The sequence below is a fragment of the Cygnus atratus genome, chromosome 5 (genome assembly GCF_013377495.2).
Source record: "Cygnus atratus isolate AKBS03 ecotype Queensland, Australia chromosome 5, CAtr_DNAZoo_HiC_assembly, whole genome shotgun sequence".
In the NCBI taxonomy this organism is placed as follows: Eukaryota; Metazoa; Chordata; class Aves; order Anseriformes; family Anatidae; genus Cygnus; species Cygnus atratus.
The window spans coordinates 26,611,297-26,626,226 of NC_066366.1; positions in this window are offsets into that span (position 1 = coordinate 26,611,297).

The window sequence follows — 14,930 nt, forward strand, 5'->3', positions numbered from 1 at the left end:
TTCAGAGCAGATCTGGAGAGGGATGGTCCTCAATCCTTGTGCTTACCCAGGAAGCACCAGGTATAGTTTCAGAAAGGCTGTTACTTGATCCTTTGCTACAGCATCCTCTAATTTACAGGAGATCTGACTTCCATTCTAGGTCAAAGATACGTTAGTATTCTTTTTATATTCAAGAACTGATGGTGGCACTGTGGAGAAGCTGGTAGAACAAACCAACATATTTACTTACCCTGCCTTAAGCTAGGTCTTATTGAAGTCTAACACCGTGCTCTAAAAAGAACTGCCTGGGAAACTTTTTTACATAATGAAAGTGACTGAGTTTTTCCAAATGTTTCTGGGATATCTCTTATATTTTTTTTTCTTTTATTTAGACAAGTTTATGTCTATTTTTGAGAAGAAAATTCAGTGAAGGAGTGTAATTGCTCCAAGGACACACATAGCTTACCTGCAAGAGTCAACAACTCAATAGACAATACTAGGAAGTGGGAAATACGAGTCCTTGTTTGTCTGATTTGATGCAAGGACAAAACACTTTAGTGTCGGATGAGTTTTGTAGCTACAGAGCAACTGGATATTGTAGCATGAGGACTCTGTCTGATTTACATCCTGCATTGAAGAAACATTTCCTGGCGGGGGTTTCACTGACAGAAATGAATTTCCACAGAAAGTTTCCATTTGGTCAAGAATAGGCCCACATGTGGTTTGCAAATTCTTCTCACTGATTGTGGCAAAGTAGTTATTAAAAAGAAAGGTGTTGTACGGACTCAAATCACATTCACGACCTAGAATGTATGCTGTTTTTCTTAGCATGGATAAAGAGGTGTAGTGAATTGTAGACAGGTTGCAAATGTTCTGAAAATTTCTTCTCAGGAAGCTGCCTTAGCCAGAGTCTGTCCCATGCCATACATGCTTTTCTGAACCAGCTATCATATCCATCACCAAAATCTAATTCTATTGGAAAACAGTCATTCTTTCCAGGACACAAGCATTTCTGTTCAAGGGACCATCAGGGTGTTTAGTATTTCAATACATGCTCACACACTGGTGCAATAAAGCCAAATCTACCTAATAAGCACTGTTGCCAGAAATCTGAAGTAGCTACGTTATTACTTTGGGTTAAGGCAAGTGCCTGGTGTTTACCTAAATGCAAGAACTTTGTTCTGTGCTTCCCTTGGACTGGCATTGCAGCTCCAAAGGAAGAATTCCAAGAACAATATATTCTTGAGGGGGGCCTTCCAAGGGAACATGCTGTGCACCTTTATAAAACACACTGAAATAATTACACTAATTTATCAGCAAAGGACACTGTAACCTAAGCTGACTACTGCCATGTGGGCCAAGAGTGTCTGAAGTTTAATATTCTGTATTTTGAGATATCTTTTATCTAGGGTTTGCTTTGATGAGCAGGCACCCTGCTAATATATCATTTAAATAATAGGTCCTTGAGCAGAGGGGCTTTAACTTCAATGGTCTTGCTGCTTTACTTGAGTCAGCTCTATAAATACTTCCCTAGATTAAATCTCCTGGAAATATGTCAGATCTATCATTTGGATGTAAGTGATCGAAAATAGGTTGATGTACTCTGCATATGAAACTCAATGAAACTTTCTTCATGAGAAAAATTTACCAAGACATCTGCTGAGTTTAAGATTTAAAATGTGATTTCTCTTAGAGATCACATGCCAGGAACTGAAAGATGTATGTGTGGTGCTCTTACGAATATTTAAAAACAAACAACAACCAACCAAACAACCAAACAAACAAAAAAACAACAACTCAAAGTGCCAAGTCCATGAAAATAGACATCAGTGAATTTTTTGGAGTTCGTAGGAGCCATTTTAGCTCATATATGTAATTATTTTTTGCAATCCTCATTACATATGAGATTATTTCAATTTTTTAGTACATTTGCAAAGGATTGTCTCGGAATATTCTCCATCTACAAATTAACACATTTGGGTTGGAGTTTTGATGCTTTCCTAAATAAGGGACACAGGAGACTCAAAGAACAGGGCATGTTATTGCTGGACTACCAGCACAGTATTGTGGTGAAGCCTAGAAGCCCCCAGTCATAAATCAGGTACTACACAAATACAGAAGTTAACACATATAAAGACTGAATCAGAGGAGAGAACAACTTAGGTAAATCAACAAATATTAGAAAACATATTTTCCTCTGGGCAGGTTGTCAAGAAATGGGAGATTCAGGGCTTTCCTCAAATGCATCTTGAAACTACCTGATGTAACACACCAGACATCAGACAAAGCAAACTATCTGTTTGCTGAAATACATCTACTTCTAAAATCTCCTTATCCGCAGACTATTGACAAGGCTGCAAAGTAACAGAAGAACATTAACATCTCTTCGATTGGAAATTTGTATCTATACCTGCTCTGTCATAGGAGGAAAAGCAAGGGAAAAATGAAAGTAAGCAGAATTTGAAAGCAAACACATGAAAAAATAAAATATAGATATAAAAAAAGAGCAAAGTAACATAGCTTTTAAATATGGAAGTAGCAGTTAAATTGATAATTTGTGCTCTGTCAAACAAAAAAAGGCAATAGGAAGTAACAAGTCTTCAGAGGCGCTATTCCTACTTTTACCTCTTTTTTCCTGTATTAATTTTCAGTTTCTTTCAGTGGAAAGAGTTGGCTTCTTTTTCCACCTTGTTTATTTTTTCCCTTTTCTTTTGGTGAAAACATGTTTCCTTCCAGAAATCCACTCTGCCTTCATCTTGGCAGAAACTTCTACTGTCCTTAATCTCCCTTCACATTTATAAAAAAGAAGAGGTAAAGAATGATTTATTTAGTTTGAGGTAAGACCTATGCTGTAACTAGTGTGCTCATTGCTTCTCATTGGTTATCCAAATGTCTGCTGAAGACCGCTCCCTCCAACTCCACAAAGATCTTAACAGAATTATCTGCCTGAATGTCAGCCTCTGAAGGAAATAGTTATATTGTATGATTCACAGTGACTGCTTTTTCTGCTACTGCTTCGGTAATAAACAGTGACTATTAGAAACAAATCCTGCGGACCTCACTCAGCAAAACTCCTGTTGACTTCAATAAGCTTTCCCTGGGCAAGTTTTGAAAAATGTCTTCGGTATTTGGCTGAAAATAAACTACCTGTAATGTGTGTCTTTTTCAAAACATTAATAAAATGTGTTGATTTTATGTACTTTTACAATTACATCTTTTAATAACTTTGCCATGCTCCCCCCCGGCCCCTCCCTCTTTCCCCCTCATCATTGCTGGAACTAAATGTCCTTCAGGCATTTAATTTTTTCCAACAATGCCAGGACCAAAATTCCTTTCTCAAGTGTTTGTGAACTGGAAAAAATGTGTATTCTGCTTTCTGGCACATGCATAAGCATAAGTTGGCTACTTTTCCTCTGCATACTTTAATGATCATAATAGCTTTCCGTTACTTGTTGATTCCTGTTAATACGGTGGCATCAAAGGATCACAGTCAAAGAAAGGTTGTTAGAACTCAGATTCACATGTAGCGAACAGAAAGTTAGATGGGTAGACTTTTAGAGCTCAGTACAATGGAAGGCTCCTCTTGGTGGGTCAAGACATATTACTGCAGTAAGCTCAGTCAGTGGTGGTGTGTGGCATTTTTACTACAACAAATATGTACAAAAAGAGGAAGATAAAGCTTGACACTCCGATTCTGTTTCAATTCTGGATACACCTGTTCCTTGTGAATGGCAGACGGATGTGTGACAGCTGCTTACTTACTCATTTAGACCTGGAGATGGCTTCTGGCTACAGCTGGAAAAATTGAAAGTGCTGCAGAAAAACAAAGAAAGAAGAGGGCTAAATTTAAGGATAAGATTGTTTTTCTGAGTCTGATACTAAAGTTCTTGCTTAGTATTAAACAAAAGGGACTTTTTTGTGACTACTTGCCGTTGCAGGAGGACATTCAACATACACAGTGTGTTAGTGTGAAGGAAGAACATCAAACAGCACAAGAGCTGGTATTAAAGTTGGAAGATTCTTGCTGCCTCGATCATGTCTTTTTTCATCAGTGCAGATGCCTGATAAAGAGCTGTTTATCCACAAATTATATTTTTGTCCCTGTCATGAAAAACAGCAAATGCTAAAAATAAGTAATGAAGGCTTTTTTGGCTAGCTTGCAGAATACCTTCAGAAGTTCATCTTTCCACTGGCTAAACATAACACCTCAGCAACCTAGCCCAGAAAGGGACTTTTAGCACACACTGATCATTTGATCATACAAGAACTGTCAGGCAGCACAGACTGTGATAAATGCAGCAAGCCTTCTTAAAACTTTTTTTTTTTTTTTTTCTTTCAGTACTGCTCCACATCCTACTGCTTCTGCTAAAATTACTGCTCTGAAAGTCTTTCTGAGCTAGTGGCCTGTCTCCCAGCTCAGAGGAAGTTGATCCATCACCCTTCAACCTTTCTCATTCACTCCTCCTTTTTAAATCAATGATCTTTTTCTGAATATTTTCGTGTAACTAAGATACAATACTGCACTGAAATAGACATATTGCATTAAACTGCCTTCCTGAGTTCTGTTTTCTATAAAGGAATTGACAAATGAAAATGCTATCTTTAAGTTTTGTTCTCCATAGCAATTCTCATACAGTTAGGGATGAAGAACTGAGCTGAGAGGACATAATTACTGAGATAATAATTGCTTCCTGCTGCTGGAGACTCCTACGTAAACTGACAGTGGTTATAATGAATTCCAAGGTAAACTCCTTCACTTTGAAGGTGGCACAGGAACTGATGTTCACCAGTGGGAAGAAATAATATATTGTCAGTGATTTCTCAGCTGGATATGCAAATACACTCTAGACAAGTTCCCATGTTAAGGTAACTGAATTGGGAACCTCAGGAGAGATCAAGGTATTTCAAAACTTTTAGGCAAATAATAAAGGCTGGAATAGGATCAACAGGTACAAATGTAAGTCTACTCCTCTCACTGCTAGATGTCTTGTGTAATACATCTAAGGTAATTATACCTTATAAAAACTTATATAAGGAAGTACAATGGTAAAATTTAGCAAATCTCAGCTAAATGTCAATGGATAATTATGCCTCTTGGTCATTTTATATGCTCATTTAAATCACTGTAGGTGCTTTTTTGGGTACATGATATGTTCCCAAAACATTTATGTTTTGGTCAAAAAGTAGCTTTTCAATCACTTTGTTCTAAGTCTTTCTTCAGGAAAGGATTTGGGTTTACCTTTTCCATTTGATGCATACTGTGAGGGGATTCTGTAAGCAACACCCCTTTTAGAGGGCTGAATTATGGTTTTGTTCTCTATCGTCAGTATTTACATTCAGTTACATTGCTTAGCTGAGTTTTCAGTGTTAGACACATTGAGTTGTTCTTAATTGCTTTTACTGGGTTTTTCTTGCAAGCTCATCCTTGAATTTTGTCCTGAACTTGGCGCTTTCATTAAAAGGAATAGTACCTTTGGTGAAAGTGACTGCAGTTCTTTGCCAGACTAATTGGAGAGAGTTTACTCTGCAGGCTTTTGCACAAAGTATGACCTATGAATAAACAGGTAATTTTAGCATTTGTAGCTCCAAGTTGCTTTATCATCCCAAGTCATGCCTTGATTACAGGTGGAACTTCAGTCTCTTTGACTTGATCTTGCTGCCATGCATCCTTGCCTAATACTGCTATTGGCAGTTGGCAATAGCATGGTTGTTGACAATTGGCATGGATGTTTTTTGTTTGTTTGTTTGTTTTTCGGTTGGTTGGTTGTTTTTTTGTTGTTTGTTTTCTTTTTGAACATTTTGCCTTGGGAAGATGGTGCTTCACTTAAATATAAACAAAAATAAGAAAAGTGTTTCATTTAGTTTTTGTAGTTCAGTTGGATAGATCACAAAAAATAAATAACCAATTAATCATGTTGTTTTAGAAACTTTTAAATAGAGTAGCACCTTTAACAGAAAATCATGTATTTTTAGTAGCTATAATACTAGTCAGTGATATCACCATGAGTCAACCCACACAATACTATTGCCTTGGAGATCGCATAGCAAGAATCTTCTTTACCACATGTCAAATGTTTCTCTTTGAAATTGCTTTTGTTGACTTGCTTGTGACATATGTCAAGCAACTAACACAATAAGGAGAGAAAATTCCTTCTTATTCCATGCCAACTCTTTAACTGGGTATGATGTTGTGGAGGTATTTCTGATGTTTTTAAGCAGCTAACAAAACACAGAGAAATCAACACTGTGACTAATTACAAAATAAACATGTCTCCATATTTTGGAGCTTTAATGCTCATCCTGGCTGCTTCCAAGGTTGCCTTTTGCTTACACAAATCCCCAATGTGACTTAAATTCAAGAGCTCAGGTGCACAATACAATTCAAGTATGTCTTGGCTATACTGAGAATTCAAATAAAATTCTGACAAAATTTTTTGATGTATAAGTCTGCAATTTTATTTTTCTAAAAATGGAATTGTGTTACAATTAGAAATTCTTTTAAGTCTGCAAGTATTTAATAAGCTATTTCAAGTAGATGGTGCTCAAGGATATGTAGCATTGTTCTTGAATAATAAAAATTCTTCCCATTGTGCGCTGTAAACGGTTTGCATTTTGCAGTATTTCAGGTAAAGTTTTTAACAAAGCATACTGTTGGCTTTGCAATAATAGCTATACTGACTCAGGAAATTATAGTTTGTATCCTTTGAAGCAAATATTCAACTTACATAAAAGTTAATTGAAAATGAAATATTTAACATTTAGAAATTGGTTTCAAAATGCTAATTTGCAAAGCATTTATATATGTAAAAGTACTATAAAAAGTGCCATAAAAACTTCTGTGCATGACCCTGTAACTTGAAGAGCTTATATTTTAAAGGAATTATTCTCAGGTGATTAAAATAAGCCTCTGTCAAGATGATGGCTTAGGGAGATAAGCTGTTAGGATTTATTGCTTGGCTGCAAAACAAAAAGCTTTGTCCTAAGTTATGCAAAAAAAAATATCTCTCAAATTTAAATGGTATTTTCACTGACATTACTCAAAACTAAATTGTGGCTACTGAAATATTCAGGGGTTCTAGAGAGGTGGAGAAGAATCATCACTTTACATTAGACAAAATAATTTTTTAATATATACTTATTTGGTATAAGTGGGTTTAAATAAAAAGGTATTTCAGAAATTTCGATTCATCAGTTACCATTAATTCTCTGCTCTTTTTACTGTCTTAATAACTGCAACATAACATGAGTAAGAGTATCCCTTGTGTCTTTCTGTGTATGTTGTTGTATACGATGCCAGTATCCTACATTAAAGTCTTGTAAGTAACCTATTTCTAAAATATGAAGTATATGCTTTATAGAGAACTCTATGGAAGGTGCTGCTCATTTATGTGTATGACATTTTACATATATGTATATTAATGGAACTTTTTTCATCTTCTGTCATGCTTTTTATTGCCTTTTATGAAAAGTGTTGCCTTCAAAGCTTGAACAATATTTGAACAAGAATGGTGTGTAGCTCTGCATTATATATGCAGTCATTTCCATGAAATAATAATCTCTAGTGTAATCTCTAATAATCTGTAGTCCATAATTTATACTCTTCCTAAAGACACTCTTCAGTGTAAAATGAGCACAGTCTAGGGTTCTGTCTTTTCCTAGCTAGACCCCAGCTATACGGGATTACCAAACAATTGCCTTTTCTATTTTGTATGTTGCTGTCACTGTGGAAGGATTCTCCTCTGCTATGCAATCAGGCAAGATGCATCTTTTGAAATCATGATTCTTGATATAGCTAGTTTTCCAAACAAGCTACAAATCAACTTGCTTTAGAGAGAAGACCACTGCCACCTTTCTTTCAATAAGCAGCAAGGATCCACAGGCATATTTACAATGTCGGATGGGCAACTGCTGGGTAGGCTAAGAGTCTGGGCAGTTACTCCAATCATGTCCTCCTGCTCTTTCTCAGTTCTCCGTGGGTAAAATGTTGGTTTTATTAAAGTCAGGAGGAGTTATGTCTTTAATATGAGGAGGTCCAAAATTTCAGTTCATAAATCTGAAACACATTTTGTGGTGTAAATGTCTTCCAGACAGCACCATGGCAGGCAGGAAGTATTGTTTTACCTCCATAGTGATTGACCTGAGCTTTTCTTTCTGCTTTACAACATCTAGGAAGCAGTATCTCTGAGAGCACATGTACATGAGCACATAATAGCCAGAAACCAAATGTCCATCTTCATAACACTACTGAGATCCCATTTGCCTTCTGTGTTTCAGGTAGAAAAAATAAGAACACTTTTCATCGAGACTCGTCAATTGGATTGAACTGATTTGAACCTTCAGCAAGGTTTGCAAGTATTTGGAGGTATTTTCAGTGACATTCATATTTCATTTTGTTGTTATATTTCCCATTTCTATCCAGAGAGTGAGGTACTAATATATTACATGAAGTAGGGCTCCTATGCAGTTCTTAGCCTCAGTAGAACAAAATTCCAAGAGTATAATACTTTGTAATGGTCTTTGGAGTGGAGAGATTTGTAAAGTACATTTGTTGAATACATCATCATCATCTCAACTTTAGGATTATGATTATCTAAAACAAGTCTCTGCATCTCTAAAAACTTGCCTACCACCTATTTTTCTGAGCTGTTATGATGCCTACCAGAGCCTTTGTAGGGACTGGAATTTTAGTCTGAACTGAAAATATTCACTGCTTCTTTTGAGCTGTATCTCAGCATAACACTACATAAGAAAACAATAATCTAAAACAACTTTCATATAAAATGAAATAGAATTAGCTATTGTGGCTCAGCATCTGTCAGATGTCCTGTGCCTGAGGTCATTGGCTCAGGCCCTGACAACACAGATGAGATTAGCTTGTCATTCCTGGTGTTGAGTTGCAAATGTCTGGATTTGGCTTCTACTGGCAGTAGCTCCAAGGATAGAAGGAAAAACAGCTTATAAATTCTTCAGCGTTCTTTGGATCCAAGAATCACTTTTTCAGCTGGCTTTGCAAGCAATATTATTTAAGTATTTAAAAGGTACTGGGAAGCATGAGGATAAGTGAAGAGTAAAATATGGAGTGCAAATAGTAAAAAAAATGTTATGTCTGAAGTTAGAATCACTAATACAAACTTTATACATAATTATCTCCGCTAAAGTTTCTTGTCACTCATAACCATTATTTCTTTACTGCGAGGGTTAATCATTCTTCAGACAGACTTCACTGCTTTGGTTTTGTTTACCACTCTCTTTATTGCTTATTTTCTTGGAATATATTCATGAAAACTGAGCAATTATAGTTTACTAAGATTTGTTGAGTTTTGGCCAATAAAATACATTGAGTCTTTCTCTTGGCAACACTTCTAAAATGTCCAAACCAAAGTTGACTGGGGAGGGCAGACAAGGGATGACAGATTTTTGTTCCATAGAAAACAAAACATAACAGTAAGTCAAGTTGTGGAACTTTTATTTGTGAGGGTGAGGCAGCACTTATTGTTCCTTAGTGAATGGAAAAACGTGAAGCTACTGCAGTTTTGCACAACCTTCACTGTGACGTCTCTCAGACCTTGTTTCACTCCAAGCTGATAAGCAGTGACAAAACGAATTAAGTATCTGAGAAGGTGCTCCTGAAGCTACAGAGACATTTAGATTTTAAATTAATTGGTTTTACAACCTCTCCATTAGAATCAGTCCAGGGATTCTCATGTCTCTTGTGATCCTGAAACAAAATATGAATAAATCTTATTGTCTTGACTTTGATAGGACTTCTTCATAAGTACCTAGTCTTTTTTTTTTTTTTTTTTTTTTTTTTTTTTTTTATGGTGCCTGCTGGTCTAGTGGATTGTTTTTGTAAAATCTCTAGTTTTGTGTTAATGGACTTGATTCTCTGGAGCCTACAAAAGTCATCTCCTAGAATCTGTGCCACCAAACAATTAAACTAAATGAATGAAGTTATCAACAGCACAAAGCAACAAAGCTTGCAAATAAAATTGTTAATTGCAAGCTTTCTATGCTTCATCTGCATAAGCATTAGTCAAAAATAAATGTATTTGCAAATAAATATAATTGCAATGGAATAAACTAATTCTTGGTATTTAAGGCCTCCTGTATAACAGATGTCCTTATGTTTCACCTGATTATCAAATAACCTATGTGAAGCAGACTGTTTGGTACACAATTTCATCGATTTTTCCTGCTCTGTAGGTGACTGGTCCACAGCCAGTGTGATTCATTCCACTGAGTGAATGTATTTAGGACCAAGCTTGCTACAAGAATCACGTGTTATTTCTGTTAATTCTCATCCAGAGAAATCTGGAGATGATTCTTATACTGTCTTGAAGTTAGTTTCTAATTTTTTATCTCATGTCTCATGTCCAGATATTTAACATGCCTTAAGAAATTCGTGGTGTTCCCTCCAGTTGCAGTGTTTTATCACAGGTGACATTTATTTTGGAATTTTGCAGTTGGAAGACATTGACACAGTGAGCCTCAGAATGACCTGTAGCAGGGAGCTGTCTGTGCAATATGGGGCAATAGCTCAGATTCTGTGAAGGTTTAGCTAGCCAATAAAAAGAAGCTGAGGAACAACAGCAGACTTGAAGTTTAACTATTCTCGTGGTCTTTTAAATTTGTTCAGTTCACTGACCACATTTAACTACAGGCATAAAGCAACATCAGTTAAAATGTTTATGTTAGTCTCAAGAAGTGAAAAAGAGAGAAGTCTGAAAGAGCTATTTATCTTTTTCTTAATGTTAGAGAAGATCTACAAGAGTCTTGACAGACAGCCTTCTCCTGTACATTTTTTGTTGCACACTCTGCTACGTACTTTTAGTTCAGTTCTTTTGATTTTGTTAACTGCAATGATTTGTGTGAGTTTTGCAGTATATCCACTGACACTCCTGCTCCTGCTCTGGGGGATTCTAGTGCTATTTAACCTTGTTATTTCTATTTTACAGAAATTTAAGTTTTTCTCTTTGTTTGTTTGTTTGTTTGTTTGTTTTTAATGTTTGTCTTTTTGGTGTTTTTCATTTCAGTTGTACAATTAATAAACATCTTATAAGTGACAATCATTACCTCTGACAACATAGAGCCAGTTGTCCTATTTGAGTAGCAGCATAAGCAAGGATAGAGCAAAACAAGTAAGGAAACAAATAAACTGTAGTTTGAGAGATTTGGGCTGTCAGACCACCAAGTAAGCAGGTGTCAGAGGCCAGAACCCCCCAGCTGAACATGTCTTGTCACTGGGCCTGAACAGTTCAAACCTGGGGTCCAAGAGGAGCCTCCCAGCTGCTCCTGAGTGCATGACTGTGGCACAGGGGAAAGCAAGCCTCCAAGAAGGCAGTTCCAAACCAGGAAGCCTGCATGTGATGCTCTACCTCTGGTTGTATAAAGATTTTAGACATTCACGTTTCACAAGGATGAACTCACAGTGACTTTCTGCTTGTGGTAGTGTGGCAGAACAACAACATAAGAAACCCATTAATGTCACTGGAGCTTTGGCACACGGGGTCTTTAATTCTCTTGATGAATGCTCATTAACACATGGGTGTCAAGCTAGTGCTCAGCACAGGGAAAAAATCATAGTGCTAGCTGGAGCTAGGTGCCAATTAGGAAGGTGTCGTACAAGCTTACCTATAAAATAGTGCCAAGGCTGCATTTCCACTAGTGCTTTTGCCTCATGTTCCTATCCACGCCCCCCCCCCCCCCCCCCCCCATTTTTATAAGATAATTTCTTTACTAAGACGAGTAAAGAAAAAGGAGGAAAAGGAAAAGAAAAAGGAAAAATGGAAAAAAAGAAAAATGGTAACAGGGGTTAATGGCAATTGACCATCTTTTTTTCTAAGCATTCCTAAGCTGGAAGACAGAACTCTTACTCCATGAGGCCATCTATTTAAAAGACAAACTGTCCTTTTTTCCCCACCAAAGAATTAAGGGTGAGTGTACTGGGAAAACACTATTTTGGAGATATGACCGAATAGTACCATTTTAGTCTGCACACACTAATCTGCAGAGCTGGAGCTGTGGGGAGCAGGAGCCAGGAAATGCGATAGTAATGAAGCCAGATACTGGCTGGAGCTGAGCAGTTCACAGCAGAGCCACAGGGTATAAAATTAGCTGTGGTCATTCTTCTGCATAAATAAGACTAGCTAGAGATAAATAGCAATGATAACATCTTGCTGTGCTTTCATTGTAGTTACAGCAGAGTTGCACTGATATAATTGTGACAAAAATTAGTTTCATGAATTTGGTATTTATAGGTGGGAATTCTGATCCAGACCTTGGAAAATATGTACAAAGTCTTGGTGAAAATAACTAAATAACTCATGCCTAGATACCAATCAACAGAGTTAGGAAGTCTGAACCGTGCTATTGTCCCTTTGTTTCAAACTTGCTGATATTTTTCCTGGAAGCAGAAACAAATTTCATCCTTGAACAGTTGCAGAAGTCTGCAGTAGACGAAAAGATTTATCAGTAGACCTTTTCTTATTTTTATCTTTTATTTCTGCAAAAAGGACTTAATTTTTCATTATTTGCTTATTTATTTATTAACTGAGAGGTGGGAGTTATGTAAAGGGGTGGGTATATGATTCTATAATCTATTTTTCTTATTCACTTCCTTTACTTTCTGCCACAGACCATTGGAAGAGACAGGGCTAGACAGGCTCTTGATCTTACAAAAGTGGCTTATTAATGCCCTTACCTTCTGAAGTGCTTCCTTTTGCCTTTGTTCAGGATACTTTTGGTTAAGTTCCTTTTAGCGTAAATAAGCCTTTCTTTAGAAAAGGTTTTCAGTTACTCATGATGCTTCACTTTCCGTGGAACGGCAGTGAGGGAATTGAGCTGAAATGATGATAGATCCTATTCAGGTCATCTTCCACCTGTTGCAGAATACTCTGGGGTGATAAAATGTATTCTGATCCTCAGGCCCATAGTTTCAACACCCAGCCACCAGAAGGCCTTCTGAATGGAAATGTTTGGCTCTTGACACCCAGTTCCTTTCTGGCATTATTTCCGAGAAAAACTAAAAATGATGAAACTTTGAAAACTGCTATGAAAACAAAATACATGCCCTGCAGACAGCTCTGCCATCTCTGCTTCAGGCTCCCAAAGAAGTATTCTTAAAGGCTTGCATAGTATTTAAGCTCTGTCAGAGTATTAGACTGATTTTTTTATTTTTTATTTTTTTAGTCAATGTGGTTAATATTTATTTATTTATTTACAGCAGGGGTACCTGGAGATTATGAATAAGTATTGCTTTTAAATGTGCCTGAGTGCACAAGTGTACACAGAATTTTAAAGTACTGGTAAAAAATAAACAGAAAAGTTTCATGTGACGTGGAGCCAACATACATGTATCTTTGACTTGAAAGGACTCAGTTTCTTCTCTGAGTGGGATTTTTTATTTTTTTTCCTTCAAACTTTAATTTGAGATTGATTGTAGAGAGGGAATGGGACCAGCTGCTGGCACGATGGTTCTGACCCACTCTGTGCTGGGGCTGCTGCTGTGGGGAGGTGATGCCGTCACCTTGTTCCTGGCTTTGGAGAGCAGGCACTAGAGGCCTGCTCCACAATATAGTACTTTTTCATAAAGCTCAGTTGTTCAGACTTCATACTGAGAAGGGGGTTTCCCCTTGAACAGATGCAGACAGCTGCAGCTGGCTACAAGTTTTATCAGCATACCTGCTTCAGCTTTTATAAATGTTACATCACCCTCCTCTGAACTGGAGCTAGCGTCAGAGCCAAGAGGAAGTCAGTACAAAGGGAGTTATGATTTTACATAAAGGAAGACTCTCCAGACAGAACTTTGAAGCTGCAGGAAATGGAGATAGTTATGAGAACAATTTTCTCACAGGAATTAGGCTAAAAATGTTTATAGGGTTTTTCATGTGTTATGATAGTTTTACGCCATAACAAAGCTATTTTTGTTGAAAATATTTAGACGCACTTACAGATAAGTAATAGATTACATTCCTCGAGGAATGTGTTTGTGTGATTTAAGCATTATCTTTAGTTTATTCTGAAAAAAAAAGCAGATTTTTAGTTTATTATTATTAATTTATTAGCAGCTTACTAATAGAAGGATATATAGGTATAATAAGAAAAGTGGAGAATGTAATAGACAAAACAATTTGGACACCACGTCCAGCTAAAGAATACCAAATGCTTATGCACAATTTATTAGGATGCTGACTTCCCAGGTCCTTTCTCACAGGAAGGAAGTTTGGGGAAGTCCAGAAAGTCTTGTGTTCAAAAATTGTTACATATAATATCACTGTTTGGTGATTAGTGGACAATTGCAATTACTTTTCAAATATCTACACTAACAAAGTCACTGGTGTATTTGAACCAATGTGCTGGTTCTGCAGCAATGACAGCAGAAGATAAATTTTGAAATAATGTGGACCAGTGCAAGACTTGGATAAAATTGAAGATTTCTGGATAAGAAGAAATAGCAAATCCACTCTCTCTAATATTTCAAATCAATCAACTCTTACTGTGTTTTTCTTTTGTTTACAAATCTTTGTTTATTTTTTACTATTTCCTGTAATTATGTGCAGCATAGACCCTATTTGCAACTCCTCCAGTGATATCTGGATTATCTCATAAAGTGCTTTAATTGGAGGTGTTAATTTTCTCTTGGTGAAAGAAATAATAATTGGATATGATAACAGAAATCTCAATACATCCTGAATTTGGACAGACATCTCTGAAAAACAGTCCGAATATCAAGTTAACTCAGTGCACTGTGGAAAAACAATCAAACAGACAAATAATCTTGAACTGAGAGCTAGCTACATAGACACTGACAATCCATAGAAACCATGACTTTCTTGAGGAAGAGGAAGTAGGGGATTGCTTAGCTCATTTGTTGCTGCACTTAGTAAAAGTCATTGTGTATATTGTCCTGATTGTTAAATGGATGGATTGGTAAATGCTTCTCTGTGACTGGG